Source organism: Sminthopsis crassicaudata, chromosome 2 (genome assembly GCF_048593235.1).
Source record: "Sminthopsis crassicaudata isolate SCR6 chromosome 2, ASM4859323v1, whole genome shotgun sequence".
NCBI classification, from domain to species: domain Eukaryota; kingdom Metazoa; phylum Chordata; class Mammalia; order Dasyuromorphia; family Dasyuridae; genus Sminthopsis; species Sminthopsis crassicaudata.
This window is the reverse complement of record NC_133618.1, coordinates 356,750,660-356,773,850: the sequence shown is the minus strand read 5'-3', so window position 1 is coordinate 356,773,850 and position 23,191 is coordinate 356,750,660.

Sequence of the window (23,191 nt, the reverse complement as noted above, 5' to 3'; positions counted from 1 at the left end):
TTACATTGGAATTGTTTGCACTGGATACAGCCATGTTGGTTTAAAAGGCCTGTATTCTCCCCAAGTGTAATCCATTTTTGCAATCTGATTGCCTTTTGACTCACTTATCAGGTAATCCCTTTCTGCCATGTGATTGCTTTTCTGCTGGTTGATTAAATCAGAGTCCTGGCCTTCTAAAGGCTCTTTGGGTGTAACATCAGCTGCCATCATGCCCCAAGTCTTTTTTGCCTGGGGCCCTGGACCTGGGCCCCTCATCCCATTTCCCTGAATTATTCTACACTCTGATGCCCAATGGAGTCCTCTGTTGCATTTTGGACATGGGGTTTTAGGTCTTCTTTCACCCTGTCTTCTCACTGTATCTCCATACCTACACTGAGCTCTTAGATGCCCAATTTTTCCACATTGAAAACATCGCCGAGTTTCTCTAGAAGGCCCTTGCCAGGAGGGACCCTGTCTTTCCACATTCATCATTGTCCGGGTGTAAAAAGCATTTGTTCCCACTGTAGCACAGCGTCTTATGATCTCCTCTAAAGGAGCATCTTTGTCTAATCCCCATATAATTCTTTTGCAAATCTCGTTGGCATTTTCCTTAGCCAGATGTCTGGTCATTATTTCTGTAGCTGAATTTTCTCCAATAGTTCTTTTGACAGCAGTTTGCAAACGTCCCACAAAATCTGCAAAAGGTTCATTGGGACCTTGCTGTATTTTAGTGAAAGCCTCTCCACGATCTTTCTGTCCAGGAAGGACACCCCAAGCTTTTATTGCAGCCTTAGCAATTTGTTCATATATTGTCATGGTATAATTAATCTGTTCCGAATTCTCTCCATACTGACCTTCACCAGCTAAGTGCTCAAAAGTGAATTGTGTGTTAACTCCTATTTCCAAATTGCATCTGACTTGAATTCTACATAATTCATGAAATTCCGAAAGCCATAATAAATTTTCTCCAGGCTCCAGACATGTCCTTGCTATGGATTTCCAATCATTCGGGGTTAGGACTTCATAAGACAAACCATCTAGTAACATTTTGACATAAGCTGATGTAGCCCCATAAAGGGTACAACCTTTTTTCAAATCCTTAATTGTATTCAAATCTAAAGGTGCATATCTTCTCCTTTTTTTACCTACAGAGTCAGTATTTTCAATCACAGGATATGCATGTATAAAATCACTTATATCCTGTCCTTCTCTCTTAGCTTTAACCAATGCTTTTTCTAATCTTGTCATAGGCTTAGGCTTCTTCACAGGCAATTCTGTTTGTGTTTCTGCCTCTTCCCCTCTTTCTTCCTCCATCTCTGAAGGTGGGGTTAATGTGGGCCTGTCAATAATCTGTTCTCTAGGCAGGGTTGAAGCTTCTTCAAGAGAATCATACCATAATTCCTCATTTAAATCCTCTTGCTCTAGGGAAAGATCTTGATCTTTCCTTTTTTCCTCACACTTCCTCCTCTGTTCATTTTTAGAACTTTTCCTTCTCCTACAACTTGCTTGATAGTTTAAGGCTAATTGAACTATGTTGTAGATATAAAATACTTCTGCAGAAATTGAACGAGGCCCATTTTTTGCTTGAAATTCTTTCATTTCATATCCCACTAGCTTCCATTTATCTACATCTATCTTTTCTTCCTCTAAGAACCAAGGGGATGTACGTCTTAATGCAGCCAAGAGTTTAGCAATCTGTACCCAGGTTACAAGTAAACTCTGCTCCTCAATTATGTTGATTATACTCTCCCTGTTCGGGCGCCAAATTGCAAAGGTCTGGTCTAGCTCCTCTTGTCAGGATAAGCAAAAGTCCTGGCCCCACGTTGGGCGCCAATTGTAGAGAGCTGTCGTCTCCAGAAGCTGTTGGATCGCTCTCTGGGAAGAGATCTGCTGTGTCTACTCAAATCTCTCAGACAGATTCTTCTTCCTGTAACGAACCGTTGTCTCCAGGCAGTTGCTGTTAACTCTTGTCCAAAGAAGTGACTTCCCTTCCTGCAGAGAGCCCCGTCAAGCCTGATGCAATTCAGAGTCTTCTTCTTTCTCTGAGAGTCCTCTCTTTTATTCTCCCAGAGAATGGGCGTGGGATAATGCAAGGGCTTCTGGGAAGAACCACCCCAGCCAATGAGCTTGCCCCCTCTATCAAGTCAACCTGAGTTCTCACCTTGTAATTGTCCAGAAAACCTGAATTCTCACCTTGTCACTATCCAGACAACCTCAGTTCTCACTTAGTAATCCTAACACTTATCTTTCTTTTTTGTTTTAAATGTGTATCATTATTACTACCCTTACTATTTTCACCGCACATAATTTTTTCTCCACCCCACCATTCCCCTTAAAGCTCTTTTTAAGACTAATAGTATAGTAAGGAAAACAAATTCATCCATTAATTAAGTTTAAAAACGTCTGTCTCATTCTGTAACTAGGAATCCTTTTCTTTAAGTTATGGAGATCTAGGTAAGGGACAAATTCAGCTTTTCCAAGGGAATTCTTAGATGAGAGTTTGAGGCAAAAATGATTTTTTGTAAGAAATTCCCAAGACTGGATGCAGCCATTCAAGGGTTTATTAAGTAATTGATATGGCAATATATCTGGCATATAAGCAAAAACAAAAGCAGGATAACAGAAAGGAGTATGTGCAAAAAAGTTGGAAGGACAAGGTAACAAAATCCAGAGAATAAAGGATGCTGTTGGTTTGGACCCTTCTGCAAAATGGTGGTTCTGAGAAGAATTCACCAAATAAGAAAAGAGATCCACAGGATCAGAAGAAGAAATTAGCTAACTCATGTTGTGCCACAATTCTCTTTTAATGTCCTGACCCAGTTTCTCTAATTGTCCTATTCAATTATTCTACCTCAGATTATAACCATTCCTTTTTGACAGGATAAAGGTCTTTATCCATTTTAGACATCATTAGAATATCAGGAGCCTCTCTAGTACCTCCTTCCTAGGTGTCTGCCTCTATTATGTCATCCCAATCCAAGTACCTCCCCCATTATGTCATTGTTCTTGTTACCCTATAAAAGAATCTTGGAGAAATAGTCTCATTCAGACCTGGGATCAAACCATGCATCCATTTGGTCCCAGTAAATCTCTCCCATTTAATAAATTATTGTTCTCTACTCTCTATCTTGCTCAGTTTCTCCAGCATTACAGTCATAGTTGTTTGTTATTATTTGTCTTTCATTCTTGAAAACAACCATGACATCAGGGAGGTGATTCCATGACATGCAAGTGAATTGAATTTAAATAAGGAAGAGCTGTGCAAGGTCACCTGCCTCATTTGCCTTCCAGAGTCATCTGAGTCTTTGTGGCAAAATATAGATCAGAACAACTGGAGATATCTTTGGTGAAGGCATGGTGATGAAGCCTAGAGAATGAAAGATGGCTGTTCTGGGACCTTCTTCAAAATGGAGGTTCTAATAAGAACTCACCATTAACCAAAGGGGCATATAGGGTTGGAGGAGAAAGGCAGCTGAGACATAAAAAGCAAACAAAAAACGGTGTTTGCATTTTGGGCCACGAGTTCAAAACACTATTATTCATAATGGCATATGAAAAGTGGGCTCTTTGGTATGCTTTGTTCTGGGAATAAAACTTAAGTACATTAAGGACGTTTGATTGGCTAGCATGAGCACTTTAGAGGCCAACTTTCTGAGCACAAGCTTCCTATGACATGAGATAAGACAGTCTTCAATCACGAAAGATGCAAGTGGCTGCTGGGCCTATACTTGAAGTCTTTCAACTTGGGGTGGGATCCATCAATTATACTGACATAGCTTTTGAGACCTCAGGATTACCTAACTTCATTCTACAATGATGTGTGACCCAAAAGGCTCACTTCTGTTAACTTTTCACATTATCTCATCCTCTCCAAAGGAAAGAACTGGGGCTTTGGAGCTAGGAAGCTGAAGGTTTAAAGCCTATCTCTGTCACATGCTAGCTATGTGACTTTGGATAGTCATTAAACTTCTCAAGGTTTTACAGGCAACTCTTAAAATTACAAAATGTGTAAAAAGTATAGATTCACATTGGAAGAAGAAATTTTCAATTTTCTCACTCAGAAGTGCCCTCTACTAATAAAATGACAAGTTCAGTTCTCATCTCTACCCTACAAAAAGTCTAGGAAAAAGGTCATGTAAAAGATATTAGCCTATTTTATTTTATTTTATTCTGAACTTAATAAATACAATAAGTATTTCCATTATATATTAGAATAGAACAAAAATATGATTGTACACAAAAACTACAAATCTATTATATACAACTTGCTACTCCTTTTACATATAAATATATATATAAGTTATAATGTGGTGTTCTTTTATTTTCCTTTTCTTTCTACTTCTATTTATTAGGAAAGATACCAACTTTAAAGATTTTTAAAGGGAAATGAACACAAATAAGCTAACTAATTTGTCCCATCATTTGAATCATTCTGATTCTGACTCATAGGCGTTTGCACAAGATTAACTAGTTCTGTACTAGTAATCCTACTAAGTACTTGTCTGATCTTGGAAATGTCACATTCTTTCTGTGCCTCTCAATTTCCTCAACTGAAAAATAAGTATTAAATGGTGCCTGAAGTTCTTTTTAGCTCCAAATCTATGACTTTATGGTTTTTCCTTTCTCCCTTTTGAGACAACCAAAATATTTTTGCCCAAAAGGACTAGTCTGTAGCACTTTCAGATCTTTCAAGGTTGATCTCATGAAACACAAGCTTAATGTAGAAAGTGAATGAGATTAGAAGGCATTGTAAAAGTGTTGGAAAGGGTGATGAGAAAAGCAGAAAAGGAAGTTGCTTTCCTGATGTCAACTAAAATTGCAGCAAAGTAAGTTGTAGGGAGTCCAATGAGGAAATTGCAATTGAGAGAATAAGAAAAGTTTAAGGAACCCAAGACTCTGGGTTTTAACAGTGGGCATGGAAAGGAAAGCTTAGACTAGTTACTTTACAAGAACTTTGGAGCCCAGAAGTAAGAAATAAAGCAATAGTTTAGATTCATACCATCTGAGTTCTATAAGAAACCATTCATGATTACAAATTTCCATTTTAGCCAATTATCCTTTCCCTTCCCCTTCTCCCCAATTACATGCTTTTTCTTTCCAGAGTCTTAGAGTTTAAAGAAGCCTTTCATATATATATACTTTTTTTTTTTAAATGATCATTGCACATATTTTAGAACTCCTTGAAGATAAGCAGATCAGTGAAAGTACTCATTCTAAATGCAACTGAGGTAAATTTTCCATACCAATGCAACTGAGGTGGTTGGGAAATTTTTCCATATCAAAGTCTAAATTTTAATGAAGGTATCCTGTAATACAGTCCCTTTCTAGCTCTAATAAAGCCCCTTTATTCCTCCATTCTATCCATGCCTCAAGAAAAAGGATCATTAGTGTGTATGTATAATATATACCAAAAAAATCCACATATATGATACATGAAAGAAGCAGAATGAATATTTTGTGAATCATACAGAGAATTGTGCTCTGACAGTTTACAGATTAAGTTGCTTTGCTGTTTATCTTTTGTTTTCAAAGAGGACCAATCACATCACGAGGTGATATCTTGACTTGTATATGAATTGAATTTAAGTGAGTCAGGGTTACACAAATCAGCCTCATTCTCTCTATTTGAGTTATTAAAGTCCAGTAGCAGAACAAAAATCAGGATATAATGAATGACTTTGGAACTGATACCTGATTAAGCTCTCAACACTCTACAGCTTCTGCTTCAGCACTTTCATGGCTTTTGGAGCAAATTGTTCTCATCAATCCATTGTGCCAGAGGAAAGTTTTCACATGTTTGGAGGTAAGTGCTTTACAAAGAAGATGTAATGGATCCTTAGAAGTTGTGATTTGCCCAAGTACATATTGACTCTATAATACTGAGTAAGTGTATTAGAAAGGAATAAAAAAAAACAAAAACGTTATGGGTGTCTGAGAGGAAGAAATAGTACTTGAGTTGGGTTTTAAAGATGGGAAGAAATTCAAAAGGCCAGATAGTATAGTGGATGACCACAGATTTTGGAATCAGGAAGACAAAGTAGTAAGGATAAATACTAGCTGTGTGACTATAGACAATTCAATTAACATTTCAGTATCCCAAGGCATCAATCATTCTCATGCCTATCATCTGCATTAGGCAAAAGTGTTAACATAAGTAAAATGCTTTGCAGATTTTAAACTTTATAATATGTATAATATAGTATTACCATTAGGTTGTTGACAACCTTAAATGCCAGACAAATGAATGTGGACTTAACTCAGTCAGCAATAGGGAACCAGTGACAATTTTTAGGCAATGGACTGACAGACACAAGGAAACCTCCATTTAGATCGAACCAAGAAGACAAGGTAAAGGGATGGAGCATTTTTTTAATCTCCTTCTAGAGTATGAATACATCCACAGACACCATACTTAGGACTTTGATATAATTTCCTTGCATTTCCTTGATGCTTTAACTCCTATGTCTTTCAATTGACTATCACCCCTGCCTGGAATGCTCTGCCTCACAGCATCACTCTCTCCTTCCAAGTCTCATCTCAAATCTACTTTTCTCTGGCATTTCCTGGGTCATCTCCTTCTCTTCTTCTTCAGACCCTGTTTTAATAGGGGCAACTTTTCCTGTTCTTCTTTCTGGAATCCAGAGGCAAGACATGAATATCCCAGTCCTCTCCAAAGTACTAAGGATGGACCTTGTCAATGTCCTTCCTTGTCCTTCCAAGGGACTTTTTGTCATCTCCAATGCTTGAAGCGCTGTTTTCATGGGACCTAGTTTTCTATCCTATCTATAAGATTGTGCCAAATGTATCATTCCTGGAAAGAGGCCAGTATCCCTGCCCAGGCACAAAATATTGTAAGTATACAAGGCCTTATCCACATCTACCTGTGTGGGGCCATCAGTAGTTCTGTCTCCTTTCTCCCCCTTTCTGTTTAATAAAAATACGATGGGCCTGTTCCCTGTGGACTATAGGGAATTCTTGCAACATGTTTAATGGCGAATGTGGGGAAGAAGGGCCATCTGCTTAGAGGTATAAGTTGGACCATTGTTGATCTTCATGTTATTAGGAAGTTTGTGAGAGGAGAAGCAACTATACAAATGTTTAATGACCAAAAAGTGTTCTCTCTGGAGGGCACTGTGGCCCAAAGGAATTTAGAAAAGGTGTCAATACAAACATGGATGGCCTCACGGCCCATATGTGTCACATTCATTTGCCACAAATCATTGGGTGTGATGACCGCAGTAGCACCCTGAATGTAGTGACCGCATTAGCACTCTGGATACCTTAGAATCAGCCAGAGTCAGGATAAACAAAAGTCATTGGTCTTTATTCTTGATCTTTAGGGATAGGAGTGAATTGGATAGAAGAAGAATCTCCGCGACCTGCCTTTTTGTCTGCCACCCAGAAGTGAGTCTGGCTAGTCTTACTTCACCCTCTAGTCCCTCTTACAATTCTCTGTATACACCAAACAATTGGGCCAGCACAGGATAGTGGGAAGGGCTATTTTCCAAGCATATTCCAAGTATATTCTAAGATTCTAATAGAGTCCAATCGGCAAATTAGCCTTAAGTGCTCGGACCTCAGTGTATTACCTCAAGAGTTTCAGCCCTTTACAATTGGGGAATAAACCACCTTTACTAGGTGGAGGAGGGAGAAATGAAACACACTGAACACTGCTTCACTATCTATCAGGCTTGTTCCTGGGTGAGGCTATAAAGGCGACATAGAGAATTAGCAGGTAAGTGGAGAAAATCATGGGCACATTCAGGGGATGTGGCAACCATAAGAAGGGAGCTTTGTAAAGCATGGTCCACCATCTCACTGCCCGCAAATATGCCTCCTACATAGCATTGGTGAGAGTATACTGCAGGACGTAAATGGGATGTTTCCTAGTATGTAAAATCAGCTGCAATTCAGCAAGAAGGTTACCAATTGAAGAATTTTGAGGTTGTAGCACAGCATCTTCAATGCCTCTGAGCACTCAGACATCATATAAGTTATCTGATATGATGTTAATGGGCTCAATGTATCTTTCACAGGCCTAGAGAATAGCAAAAAGCTCATTTTTCTAGGTGAATTCATAAGAAGTCTCTAATAACAGAATCTCTTTTGAGTGGTCATGATAAATTGAGGCCTTACGGTTCTTAGTGGCATCAGTAAAGACATTTGTGGTGACCCTGGGCAAGTCACTTAACACCAGCCTCAGTGGAAAAAAAAAAAAAAAAAAAAAAGACATTTGAGCCTTGCACAGGCTTATCAACAATTGTCTTACAAGAGGGCTGTACCATAATATGGAACAACAAAGGAAGGAATAAGCATGTGGATTGTGGAGTTAATGTAGGCCATTGAGCACAATATGCCTAAGACTACTAAGTTTGCATCATGACTTATCTAGCTCCTGGTTCAAAGAGTAAATACAGTAAGGGTCTTTTCCTTGTTAGAGGAGAAGCTTTTTTTACTGCCTCAAGGTCAAGTTCTCCCAGCATTCCAATATGGTTTGGTAACATTTTCTGTGGTCTTTTCATGTGCACATATTTCAAAATTTTACTTTCTTGATGTAATACTACAAAAGGACTTTTTAATCTACTAAAGAGACCTCTATGGGACATGTGGAGACCCACTTCACTGTTTCAGATTTAGAAGTGAGAGCAATGATCTTATAAATTGCATCCTTCACAGAGAAGGTCCATTTACGAGGGGAGTTTAGATCAGATTCTCCTTTTAAGATGTCATATAAAGGCTGCATCAAAGAAATAGGAATAGGGGCACAAGCCCTTAACCATTGAATTTGTCCAACTAGTTTCTGAAATACGTTTAGAGTATTCACCTTGTCCAATTGTAAGTTAGGTAACTGTAGAAGTCCCCATGCGGAGTCCCAGGTAAATAATGGGATCGTTTATATTGGATCTTTTCTGGATATGTTGAATAAGAGCACTTATGGAATCTTTAAGTAGGGCAGAGAGATCTTTCCCACTATTCATTGATAACAGTATATCATGCATGTAAGGTAGTAAAAGGAATGAAGCCACACTTTCCTAATTACTTCTAGCACTTGCGCTAAGTACACCTGACACAAAGTGGGGCTCATCACATCCCTTGGGGAGAACTTTCCATTGATAGTTCAGATTAAGTTCTACATTGTTCATAGAGGGAATGGTAAAAGCAAATCTTTTCTTATCCTCTGGGGCCAGAGGGATGGAGAAGAAACAATCTTGTATATCTATTACTGTTACTGCTAGCCAGTAGGTACTAGATTAGGACATGGCATGCCAGGTTGTAGGCCTCCATAGGTTCAATAATAGCATTAATGGCCTAAGGGGTACAAGCATTCTGAAGTTCCCAGATTTTTTCTTTATGATAAATCCAGGTCTATTCCATGAGCTGGATGTTGGTTCTATATGTCCGGCCTTCAACTGTTGTTGCACAATTTCACATTAGGCTTGGGCTTTGTCCACTGAGAAAGGCTACTGGGTACCCCAACCAGTGTTAGATTTCCATGTTAATGGTGTGGGTATGATATGAAAGGTGGTGCCCAAACTGCCAATGACCCTAATTAAATATCCTGTGGAGGTGGTATATAAACTGAGGCCCCCCAAGCCTTTAATATGTTCCTGCCCCATAGATTGTACCTGAGACCTGTGACTGGGGGGGGGGGGACAGAATATCTCTGGTTTGTCTGCAAACTGCCATGGCAAATTTTCTTCAATAACCCCTTTAAATATAGCAGCTGCGAGGGCATCCATTTGGAGCTAACATTCTCATCTCTTTTATCATCTCTTCCATGCCAGCCTCCCCATCTAAGGAGAACATGGCTTACTGTCAAGGGGTGTTAGCCAATTTCTGGATAAGAAAACCAGAAGCTTCTCATTTGCCCATTGACCTCTCAACAGCTTCTTGTAGGTGGGCCATAAAATCAGATAAAGGTTCATTTGGGTCCTGTTTAATTTTAGTCATTGAGGGCCTCTGCTTTCCAGAAGCCTGAATTTTACTAAATGCTCATTGGGCACATTGGGACACAGCTGCATATAAACTGCTGCTTAATATTGTATTTGATCCTCATTTCTTTCATATCTTCTAGCTTTCTGTATTATTTGTCCTAAACTTGTCTGGAAATCTCCAAAGCCTCCACAAGGAAGTGCAGAGGGAGCATTTGGGAGTCATTCCTTCTCAGGGAAGGCAGGGAATGAGGGAGAAGGCCATGCCTTAGAAATGGAGGCGAACTCCCTCCCTCTGTTCTCTTTCTCCTTCCTTGTCTTATCACTCTGCCTTTTTTTCTCAAGTCATATGTCCCTTGGTTTACTTCCTCCTTACTTATCTTATCCCTGCCTCCTCCTGTTCTTTCATATCCACTTCCTGCTTCTTCTCACTACCTCTTCCTTTTCATCACATCCACTCTCTTTCTTCTTTGTTTACTTTTTGATTCTTTCCCACAGTTAATGTCCACTTGCTCCACTTTATGGAGAAGTAGTCCTAGTTTACAATCTCATTTGTTTTATGACTCTTTGGTTGCACTTTATTATCTACTTTTAATGCACTTCTTTTTTTTTTATTATTATATATTATTTTTATTATAGCATGGGTAATTTTTCAGCATTAACAATTGCAATACCTTTTGTTCCAATTTTCCCCTCCTTCCTCCCACCCTCTCCCCCCAGATGGCAGGTTGACCAATACATGTTAAATATGTTAAAGTGTATGTTAAATACAATATATGTATACATGTCTATTATTATTATTATTATTATTTCACAGTACAAAAAGAATCGGACTTTGAAATACTATACAATTAACCTGTGAGGGAAATAAAAATTGCAGACAGACAAAAATAGAGGGATTAGGAATTCTATGTGGTGGTTCATACTCATTTCCCAGAGTTCTTTTGCCGGATGTAGCTGGTTCAATTCATTACTGCTCTAGTGGAACTGATTTGGTTCATCTCATTGTTGAAGAGGGCCTCGTCCATCAGAATTGATCATTGTTCTTGAATTGATATAGTTGTTTAAGTACATAATGATCTCCAGGTCAAGCTCATTTCACTCAGCATCAATTCACATAAGTCTCTCCAAGTCTCTCTGTATTCATTCTGCTGGTCATTTCTTACAGAACAATAATATTCCATAATATTCATATATCACAATTTATTCAGCCATTCTCCAATTGATGGGCATCCATGTAGTTTCCAGTTTCTGGCCACTACAAAGAGGGCTGCCACAAACATTCTTGCACATATAGGTCCTTTTCCCTTCTTTAAGATCTCTTTGGGATATGAGCCCAGTAGTAACACTGCTGCGTCAAAGGTATGTACAGTGTGATAACTTTTTCACCATAGTTCCAAATTGCTCTCCAGAATGGCTGGATGTATTCACAATTCCACCAACAATGTATCAGTGTCTCTGTTTTCCCACATCCCCTCTAACAATCTGCATTATCTTTTCCTGTCATTCTAGCCAATCTGATAGGTGTGTAATGGTATCTCAGAGATGTCTTAATTTGCATTTCTCTGATTAACAATGGCTTGGAGCATCTTTTCATATGGCTAGAAATAGTTTCAATTTCTGTCTGAAAATTGTTCATATCCTTTGACCATTTATCAATTGGAGAATGGCTTGATTTCTTATAAATTAGAGTCAATTCTCTATATATTTTGGAAATGAGGCCTTTATAAGAAACTTTGACTAAAGATGGCGGAGAAGAAACACACGACTCTGTGAACGTCCTTGCTCCCTCACAACCAATTAGATAAATCAGCCTCAGAAATATCGTTGGACTGATAGATACCACAAGGACTGGAAGCACGACTTACCAGCTGAAGAGAATCTGGAGTTTCAACAGAAAAGGTCAGTTCCCAGGGGAGGAAGAAGAGAGGCCAGCACAGACGGTTGGGTGGTGGCACACTGCGCCGGTCACGCTGGGGAGGGCTCTGGGATCAGAGAAGCCACTGAGATAAAGGAATCTGGCACAGGCTGTTAGCTCTTCTCTGCTTATAATACAGCAGTTCAGAAGAGAAATCTAAACTACTTTAAAAATTCAAAGATAGATTAGATCTTCCCGGATCCTGGGGGTGACTCAGCAGATCTCAACACTGGAGGGTGTGGCCCCTAGCTCCCACCTGAGACTAGTTAAGAGATTGAGAAGTGGGCTGATACGGCCCAAGGCAACACACACTGTCTGGCTCAGCTTAAGGCTGTGGAAATCAGCCCCGGAAGTCCCAGAGAAACGGAACCTTTGAACTAGGGACTGAGGTTTCTGGCAGACACTTCCAGTTTGAGCTCAGGGGCTTTTCACGTCACCTGCTGCAGACATCCACGCCCCACTGGGACGCATAGGCTGGGCTTTGTGTCGCCTTTACTGTTCAATCTCAAACCTAAGGGAAGCTGCTAGAACACAGCGCACTCAAGGCACAGCAGTGCTAGTCACCTCTGAGGCACTTCCAGGGAGGGGGTGGGGAACTCTCTCCCAGAGCTCTCTCTTAGCTCAGGCGCAGGAGCCGCTGCATCCATCCAGTCTGAGAGGAAGCTGGTAAAGAAATAAATAAATAATTTCCTACCCCAGGGACAGACCCCAAAAGATTTTTCAAGTATGAGCAAGAAGCCAAAAAGAAACATTGACTCATTCTACCCAGAGAAAGAGCGGGTATCCAACCCCGAGGAAGTTAACAGCAGAGAGTCAGCAGATAACAACCTAAAGGGGAATGATTCCTGCCCCCCATCACATAACTCTCTCCTAGAAGAGACTATTAAAAAGTTAAGAGAATTTGAAGAAAAATGGGTAAAGGAAAGGGAAGCTATGATAGAGAATAACAACGTCCTGAAATTGGAGTTGGAAAAAATAAAGAATTCACAGGAGATGCAGGGAAACAAAATTTGTGAATTAGAAAAGGTTAAAAAATCACAGGAAAGGGGCGGAGCCAAGATGGCGGAGAGGAAACACACGACTCAGTGAACGTCCTCACTCCCTCACAACCAATTAGATAAATTAAGTCTCAGAATTAGCTCAGGACTGATAGATACCACAAGGACTGGAAGCACGACTTACCAGCTGAAGAGAATCTGGAGTTTCAACAGGAAAGGTCAGTTCTCAGGGGAGGAATAAGAAAGACCAGCACAGACGGTGGGGTAGGGGCACACTGCGCCCATTGCGCTGGGAGGGGCTCTGGGATCAGAGAAGCCACTGAGGTAAAGGAATCTGGCACAGGCTGTTAGCTCTTCTCTGCTAATTATTTAGCAGTTCAGAAGAGAAAGCCAAAATATTTTAAAACTCAGATTAGATTTTCCCCGGACCCTGGGGGGTGACTCAGGCACAGATCTCGGCACCAGGGGGTGTGGCCTCAGCTACCTCCTGAGAATAGTTAAGAGACTGACAAGTGGGTGCATACGGCCCAAGGCAACACACACTGCCTAGCTTAGCTGGAGGGAGTGGAACTCAGCTCCAGGAAGTCCCAGAGAAGCGGAACCTTTGAACTAGGGACCGTGGTTTCTGGCAGACACTTCCAGTTTGAGCGCAGGGGCTTCTTACGTCACCTGCTGCAGACACCCACTCCCCACCCGGACACATAGGCTGGGCTTCTTGCTGTCTTCACTATTCTACGCCCTCGAAGCACAGTAGTGCTAATCACCTCTGAGGCACTCCCAGGGAGAGGGTGGGGAACTCTCTCCCAGAGCTCTCTCTTAGCTCGGGCTCAGGAGCCGCTGCATCCATCCGGTCTGGGAGGAAGCTGGTAAAGAAGTAAATAATTTCCTACCCCAGAGACAGACCCCAAAAGATTTTTTTTAAGTATGAGCAAAAAAGCTAGAAAAACCATAGATTCCTTCTATACAGAGAAAGAGCGGGTGTCCAACCCCGAGGAAGTTGACAGCAGAGAATCAGATAACAACCTAAAGGGGAACGATTCCTGCCCCCCATCACATAACTCTCTCCTAGAAGAAGCTCTTAAGAAATTGAGGGAGATCGAAGAAAAATGGGGAAAAGAAAGGGAAGTTATGATAGAGAATAACAATGTCCTGAAATTGGAGTTGGAAAAAATAAAGAATTCACAGGAGATGCAGGGAAACAAAATTAGTGAATTAGAAAAGGTTTAAAAAACACAGGAAAGTAGGATTTCTGAATTGGAAAAGATAAAAAAGTCTCAAGAAAATAGAATTTCTGAATTGGAAAAAGAAAATAATTCTCAAAAAAAAAAAAAATTAGGGAAATGGAAAAAAACTCAATAGAGCAAAATAATTCATTTAAAAACGAAATTGGGCATTTACAAAAAGAACTAAAAACTGTGAAAGAAGAAAATAACTCCTTAAAAGTCAGGATGGAACAAATAGAAATGAATGATTCACAGAGAACCTAAGAATCAGTCAAACAAAACAAAAAAAAATGAGAAGCTGGAGAACAACGTCAAATACTTACTGGGAAAATCTATAGACCTGGAAAATAGATCTAGGAGAGATAATCTGCGGATTATTGGACTTCCAGAAAACTATGACCAAAAAAAGAGCCTAGATTCTATTTTACAGGAAATTATCAAAGAGAACTGTCCAGAGATAATAGAAACAGAAGGGAAAGTAGATGTGGAAAGAATTCATCGAACTCCTTCTGAAATAGACCCTAAAAAAAGAACACCACGGAATATTGTGGCTAAGCTGCAGAATTACCACACAAAGGAGAAAATCCTGCAAGCAGCTAGAAAAAAAACAATTTAAATACCAAGGTGCCACAATAAGGGTCACCCAAGATCTGGCTGCCTCCACATTAAAAGATAGAAGGGCCTGGAACCTGATATTCCGAAAGGCAAAAGATCAAGGACTGCAACCAAGAATGAACTACCCAGCTAAGTTTAGCATCTTTTTCCATGGAAGAAGATGGTCATTCAATGAAACAGAGGAATTCTATATGTTTCTAAGAAAAAAACCAGACTTAAACAAAAAATTTGATCTACATCCACAAGACTGAAGAGAAACAGAAAAAGGTACACAGAACCCTTGAGAACTGTAACTTTGTTGTGGGTATATAAAAAATACTCAAGGATAATTTGATTTTACTGATATAAAAGAAAAAAAGGGGGGTGTGGTAAAGGGAAGGAGGTCGGTTCAGAAAAAGGGGAAGGAGTGATAAAAAGAGGGAAACTACATCCCAGGAAGAGACATAGAAAATACACCATATCTGAGGGAACTTAGTGAGGGGGAGAATCATTGTGTGAATCTTACTCTCATCAGAAGAGGCTCAAAGAGTAAATAATTAACATATTTGTTTTTCAGAGAATTTTCTCTCACCTCATTAAAAGGGGGGAGAGGAAAAGGGGAAAGGAAAAGGAGAATAAGTGAAGGGACTTGGAGGGAGGGGGGAGGGATCCTAAAAAAAAAAAAAAAAAAAAAAAAAGAGGGAGGGTTGCGCGTCACAAGGGGGGTCTGTAAATTAAATATCGGGGAGGGGGATCAGGGGGGTCAAGGGAAAAAAGTATAATCTGGGGATAATAAGATGGCAGGAAATACAGAATTAGTAATTTTAACTGTAAATGTAAATGGGATGAACGATCCCATCAAACGGAGACTGATAGCAGATTGGATCAAAAAGCAGAACCCTACAATATGTTGTCTACAGGAAACACACTTAAAGCAGGGAGATACATACAGAGTAAAGGTAAAAGGTTGGAACAGAGCTTATTATGCTTCAGGTAAAGCCAAAAAAGCAGGGGTAGCTATCCTTATCTCAGATCAAGCAAAAGCAGAAGTAGATCTCGTTAAAAAAGATAAGGAAGGAAACTATATACTGCTGAAAGGTAGCATAAATAATGAAGCCATATCAATACTAAACATATATGCACCAAGTGGTATAGCATCTAACTTTCTAAAGGAAAAGTTAAGAGAACTGCAAGAAGAAATAGACAGTAAAACTATAATAGTGGGAGATCTCAACCTTGCACTCTCAGATTTAGACAAATCAAACCACAAAACAAACAAGAAAGAAATTAAAAAAGTAAATAGAACATTAGAAAAACTAGGTATGATAGACCTTTGGAGAAAACTGAATGGCAATAGGAAGGAATATACTTTCTTCTCAGCAGTTCATGGATCCTATACAAAAATTGACCATATATTAGGACATAAAGATCTCAAAATTAAATGTAGGAAGGCAGAAATAATAAATGCCTTCTTCTCAGATCACAATGCAATAAAAGCTACATTCAGTAAAAAGTTAGGGGTAAATAGACCAAAAAGTAATTGGAAACTGAATAATCTCATCTTAAAGAATGACTGGGTGAAAGAGCAAATTATAGAAACAATTAACAATTTCACCCAAGATAATGATAATGATGAGACATCATATCAAAATCTTTGGGATGCAGCTAAAGCAGTAATAAGGGGAAATTTTATATCTTTAGAGGCTTATTTGAAGAAAATTGAGAAAGAGAAGATTAACGAATTGGGCTTACAACTTAAAAGGCTAGAAAAAGACCAAATTATAAACCCCCAACCAAAAATTAAACTCGAAATACAAAAATTAAAAGGAGAAATCAATAAAATTGAAAGTAAAAAAACTATTGAATTAATAAATAAAACCAAGAGTTGGTTTTATGAAAAAGCCAATAAAATAGATAAACCTTTGGTAAATTTGATCAAAAAAAAGAAAGAGGAAAATCAAATTGATAGTCTTACAAATGAAAAGGGGGATCTTTCCACCAATGAAGAGGAAATTAGAGAAATAATAAGGAGTTACTTTGCCTAACTTTATGCCAATAAATTTGATAACTTAAGTGAAATGGATGACTTTCTCCAAAAATATAGGCTCCCTAGATTAACAGAGGAGGAGATAAATTGCTTAAATAGTCCCATTTCAGAAAAAGAAATAGAACAAGCTATTAATCAACTCCCCAGGAAAAAATCCCCAGGGCCAGATGGATTCACATGTGAATTCTACCAAACATTTAAAGAACAATTAGCCCCAATGTTATATAAATTATTTGAAAAAATAGGGGATGAAGGAGTCCTACCAAACTCCTTTTATGACACAGACATGGTACTGATACCTAAACCTGGTAGATCGAAAACTGAGAAAGAAAATTATAGACCAATCTCCTTAATGAATATTGATGCTAAAATCTTAAATAAGATATTAGCAAAAAGACTTCAGAAAATCATCTCCAAGATAATACACTATGATCAAGTAGGATTTATTCCAGGAATGCAGGGCTGGTTTAATATTAGGAAAACTATTAATATAATTGACCATATTAATAATCAAATTAATAAGAAGCATATGATCATCTCAATAGATGCAGAAAAAGCATTTGACAAAATCCAACATCCATTCCTACTAAAAACTCTTTAGAGTATAGGAATAAATGGATTATTCCTTAGAATAATCAGGAGTATATATTTAAGACCCTCAGTAAGCATAATATGCAATAGAAATAAACTGCAACCTTTCCCAGTAAGATCAGGAGTGAAACAAGGTTGCCCACTATCACCATTACTATTCAATATAGTACTAGAAACGCTAGCCTCGGCAATAAGAGCCGAGAAAGAGATTCAAGGAATTAGAGTAGGAAATGAGGAAATCAAACTATCACTTTTTGCAGATGACATGATGGTATACTTAGAGAACCCCAAAGACTCTGCTAAAAAGCTACTAGAAATAATTCAAAATTTCAGCAAAGTGGCAGGATACAAAATAAATCCACATAAATCCTCGGCATTTTTATATATCACTAACAAAATGCAACAGCAAGAGATACAAAGAGACATTCCATTCCAAACAAATGTTGAGAGTATAAAATATTTGGGAATCCATCTACCAAAGAAAAGTCAGGAATTATATGAGAAAAATTACAAAACACTTGCCACAAAAATAAAATCAGATTTAAATAATTGGAAAGACATTCAGTGCTCTTGGATAGGCCGAGCGAATATAATAAAGATGACAATACTCCCCAAACTAATCTATTTATTTAGTGCTATACCAATCAGACTCCCAAGAAACTATTTTAATGACCTAGAAAAAATAACAACAAAATTCATATGGAAGAATAAAAGGTCAAGAATTGCAAGGGAACTAATGAAAAAAAACTCAGAGGAAGGTGGTCTAAGTGTACCTGATCTAAAGCTATATTATATAGCAGCAGTCACCAAAACCATTTGGTATTGGCTACGAAATAGACCGGTAGATCAGTGGAACAGATTAGATACAAAGGACAAAAAAGGGTACATCTATAGCAATCTAATCTTTGACAAACCCAAAGATTCCAACATTAGGGATAAAAATTCATTATTCGGAAAAAACTGTTGGGAAAACTGGAAATTAATATGGCAGAAATTAGATATGGATCCACACTTAACACCATATACCAAGATAAGATCAAAACGGGTCCATGATTTAGGCATAAAGAGGGAGATAATAAATAGATTAGAGGAACAGAGGATAGTCTACCTCTCAGACTTGTGGAGGAGGAAGGAATTTATGACCAGAGGAGAACTAGAGATCATTATTGATCACAAAATAGAAGATTTTGATTACATCAAACTAAAAAGTTTCTGTACAAATAATACTAATGCAAACAAGATTAGAAGGGAAGTAACAAATTGGGAAAATATTTTTAAAAACAAAGGTTCTGACAAAGGTCTCATTTCCAAAATATATAGAGAACTGACCCTAATTTATAAGAAACCGAACCATTCTCCAATTGATAAATGGTCAAAGGATATGAACAGACAATTCTCAGAGGAAGAAATTGAAACTATATCCACTCACATGAAAGAGTGTTCCAAATCACTACTGATCAGAGAAATGCAAATTAAGACCACTCTGAGATACCACTACACACCTGTCAGATTGGCTAAGATGACAGGAACAAATAATGACAAATGTTGGAGGGGATGTGGGGAAACTGGGACACTAATACATTGCTGGTGGAGTTGTGAAAGAATCCAGCCATTCTGGAGAGCAATCTGGAATTATGCCCAAAAAGTTATCAAACTGTGCATCCCCTTTGACCCAGCAGCGCTACTACTGGGATTATATCCCAAAGAAATACTAAAGAGCGGAAAGAGACATATATGTGCCAAAATGTTTGTGGCAGCTCTTTTTGTTGTAGCTAGAAACTGGAAGATGAACGGATGTCCATCAGTTGGAGAATGGTTGGGTAAATTGTGGTATATGAAGGTTATGGAATATTATTGCTCGGTAAGAAATGACCAGCAGGAGGAATATAGAGAGGCCTGGAGAGACTTAAATCAACTGATGCTGAGTGAAATGAGCAGAACCAGAAGATCACTGTACACTTCAACAACAATACTGTATGAGGATGTATTCTGATGGAAGTGGAAATCTTCAACATAAAGAAGATCCAACTCACTTCCAGTTGATCAATGATGGACAGGGGTAGCTGCACCCAGAGAAGAAACACTGGGAGGGGAATGAAAATTGTTAGCACTAATATCTGTCTGCCCAGGTTGCATGTACCTTCGGATTCTAATGTTTATTGTGCAACAAGAAAATGATATTCGCACACATGTATTGTACCTAGACTATATTGTAACACATGTAAAATGTATGGTATTGCCTGTCGTCGGGGGGAGGGAATACAGGGAGGGGGGGTAAATTGGAAAAATGAATACAAGGGATAATATTATAAAATATATATATATATAATAAAAAAAATAAATTAAAAAAAAAAATCACAGGAAAGTAGGATTTCTGAAGTGGAAAAGATAAAAAAGTCTCAAGAAAATAGAATTTCTGAATTGGAAAAAGAAAATAATTCTCAAAAAAAATTAGGGAAATGGAAAAAAATTCAATAGAGCAAAATAATTCATTTAAAAATGAAATTGGGCATTTACAAAAAGAACTAAAAACTGTGAAAGAAGAAAATAACTCCTTAAAATTCAGGATGGAACAAATAGAAATGAATGATTCACAGAGAACGCAAGAATCAGTCAAACAAAACAAAAAAAATGAGAAGCTAGAGAACAACGTCAAATACTTACTGGGAAAATCTATAGACCTGGAAAATAGATCTAGGAGAGATAATCTGCGGATCATTGGAATTCCAGAAAACTATGACCAAAAAAAGAGACTAGATTCTATTTTACAGGAAATTATCAAAGAGAACTGTCCAGAGATAATAGAAACAGAAGGGAAAGTAGATGTGGAAAGAATTCAATCGAACTCCTTCTGAAATAGACCCTAAAAAAAGAACACCACGGAATATAGTGGCTAAGCTGCAGAATTACCACACAAAGGAGAAAATCCGGCAAGCAGCTAGAAAAAAACAGTTTAAATACCAAGGTGCCACAATAAGGGTCACTCAAGATCTGGCTGCCTCCACATTAAAAGATAGAAGGGCCTGGAACCTGATATTCCGAAAGGCAAAAGATCAAGGACTGCAACCATGAATGTTTAGCATCTTTTTCAATTGAAGAAGATGGACATTCAATGAAGTAGAGGAATTCTATATGTTTCTAAGAAAAAAACCAGACTTAAACAAAAGATTTGATCTACATCCACAAAACTGAAGAGAAACAGAAAAAGGTACACAGAACCCTTGAGAACTGTAACTTTGTTGTGGGTATATAAAAAGTACTCATGGATAATTTGATTTTACTGATATAAAAGAAAAAAAAGGGGGGTGTAGTAAAGGGAAGGAGGTCGTTTCAGAAAAAGGGGAAGGAATGATAAAAAGAGGGAAACTACATCCCAGGAAGAGGCATAGAAAATACACCATATCTGAGGGAATTTAGTGAGGGGGAGAATCATTGTGTGAATTTTACTCTCATCAGAAGAGGCTCAAAGAGTAAATAATTGACATATTTGTTTTTCAGAGAATTTTCTCTCACCTCATTAAAAGGGGGGAGAGGAAAAGGAAAAAGGAAAAGGAGAATAAGGGAAGGGACTGGGAGGGAGGGGGGAGGGATACTAAAAAAAGGGAGGGCTGCGTGTCACAAGGGGGGTCTGTAAATTAAATATCAGGGAGGGGGATCAGGGGGGTCAAAGGAAAAAGCATAATCTGGGTATAATATGATGGCAGGAAATACAGAATTAGTAATTTTAACTGTAAATGTGAATGGGATGAACGCTCCCATCAAACGGAGACGGAGAGCAGATTGGATCAAAAATCAGAACCCTACAATATGTTGTCTGCAGGAAACACACTCAAAGCAGGGAGATACATACAGAGTAAAGGTAAAAGGTTGGAACAGAGCCTATTATGCTTCAGGTAAAGCCAAAAAAGCAGGGGTAGCTATCCTTATCTCAGATCAAGCAAAAGCAGAAGTTGATCTAGTTAAAAAAGATAAAGAAGGAAATTATATCCTGCTGAAAGGTAGCATAAATAATGAAGCCATATCAATACTAAACATATATGCACCAAGTGGTATAGCATCTAAATTTCTAAAGGAAAAGTTAAGAGAATTGCAAGAAGAAATAGACAGTAAAACTATAATAGTGGGAGATCTCAACCTTGCACTCTCAGATTTAGAAAAATCAAACCACAAAACAAATAAGAAAGAAATTTAAAAAGTCAATAGAACATTAGAAAAACTAGGTATGATAGACCTTTGGAGAAAACTGAATGGCAATAGAAAGAAATATACTTTCTTCTCAGCAGTTCATGGATCCTATACAAAAATAGACCATATATTAGGACATAAAGATCTTAAAATTAAATGTAGGAAGGCAGAAATAATAAATGCCTTCTTCTCAGATCACAATGCAATAAAAGCTACATTCAGTAAGAAGTTAGGGGTAAATAGACCAAAAAGCAATTGAAAACTGAACAATCTCATCTTAAAGAATGACTGGGTGAAACAGCAAATTATAGAAACAATTAATAATTTCACCCAAGATAATGACAATGATGAGACATCATACCCAAATCTGTGGGATGCAGCTAAAGCAGTAATAAGGGGAAATTTTATATCTTTAGAGGCTTATTTGAAGAAAATAGAGAAAGAGAAAATTAACGAATTGGGCCTGTAACTTAAAAAGCTAGAAAAAGACCAAATTATAAACCCCCAACCAAAAATTAAACTTGAAATACAAAAATTAAAAGGAGAAATCAATAATATTGAAAGTAAAAAAACTATTGAATTAATAAATAAAACCAAGAGTTGGTTTTATGAAAAAGCCAAAAACCTTTGGTAAATTTGATCAGAAAAAAGAAAGAGGAAAATCAAATTGTTCGTCTTACAAATGAAAAGGGGGATCTTTCCATCAATGAAGAGGAAATTAGAGAAATAGTAAGGAGTTACTTTGCCTAACTTTATGCCAATAAATTTGATAACTTAAGTGAAATGGATGACTTCCTCCAAAAATATAGGCTCCCTAGATTAACAGAGGAGGAGATAAATTGCTTAAATAGTCCCATTTCAGAAAAAGAAATAGAACAAGCTATTATTAATCAACTCCCCAGGAAAAAATCCCCAGGACCAGATGGATTCACATATGAATTCTACCAAACATTTAAAGAACAATTAGCCCCAATGTTATATAAATTATTTGAAAAAATATGGGATGAAGGAGTCCTACCAAACTCCTTTTATGACACAGACATGGTACTGATACCTAAAACTGAGAAAGAAAATTATAGATCAATTTCCTTAATGAATATTGATGCTAAAATCTTAAATAAGATATTAGCAAAAAGACTTCAGAAAATCATCCCCAGGATAATACACTATGATCAAGTAGGATTTATTCCAGGAATGCAGGGCTGGTTTAATATTAGGAAAACTATAAATATAATTGACCATATTAATAATCAAATTAATAAGAACCATATGACCATCTCAATAGATGCAGAAAAAGCATTTGACAAAATCCAACATCCATTCCTACTAAAAACTCTTGAGAGTATAGGAATAAATGGACTATTCCTTAGAATAATCAGGAGCATATATTTAAGACCATCAGTAAGCATAATATGCAATAGAAATAAACTGCAACCTTTCCCAGTAAGATCAGGAGTGAAACAAGGTTGCCGACTATCACCATTACTCTTCAATATAGTACTAGAAACACTAGCCTCGGCAATAAGAGCCGAGAAAGAGATTCAAGGAATTAGAGTAGGAAATGAGGAAATCAAACTATCACTTTTTGCAGATGACATGATGGTATACTTAGAGAACCCCAAAGACTCTGCTAAAAAGCTATTAGAAATAATTCAAAATTTCAGCAAAGTGGCAGGATACAAAATAAATCCACATAAATCCTCAGCATTTTTATATATCACCAA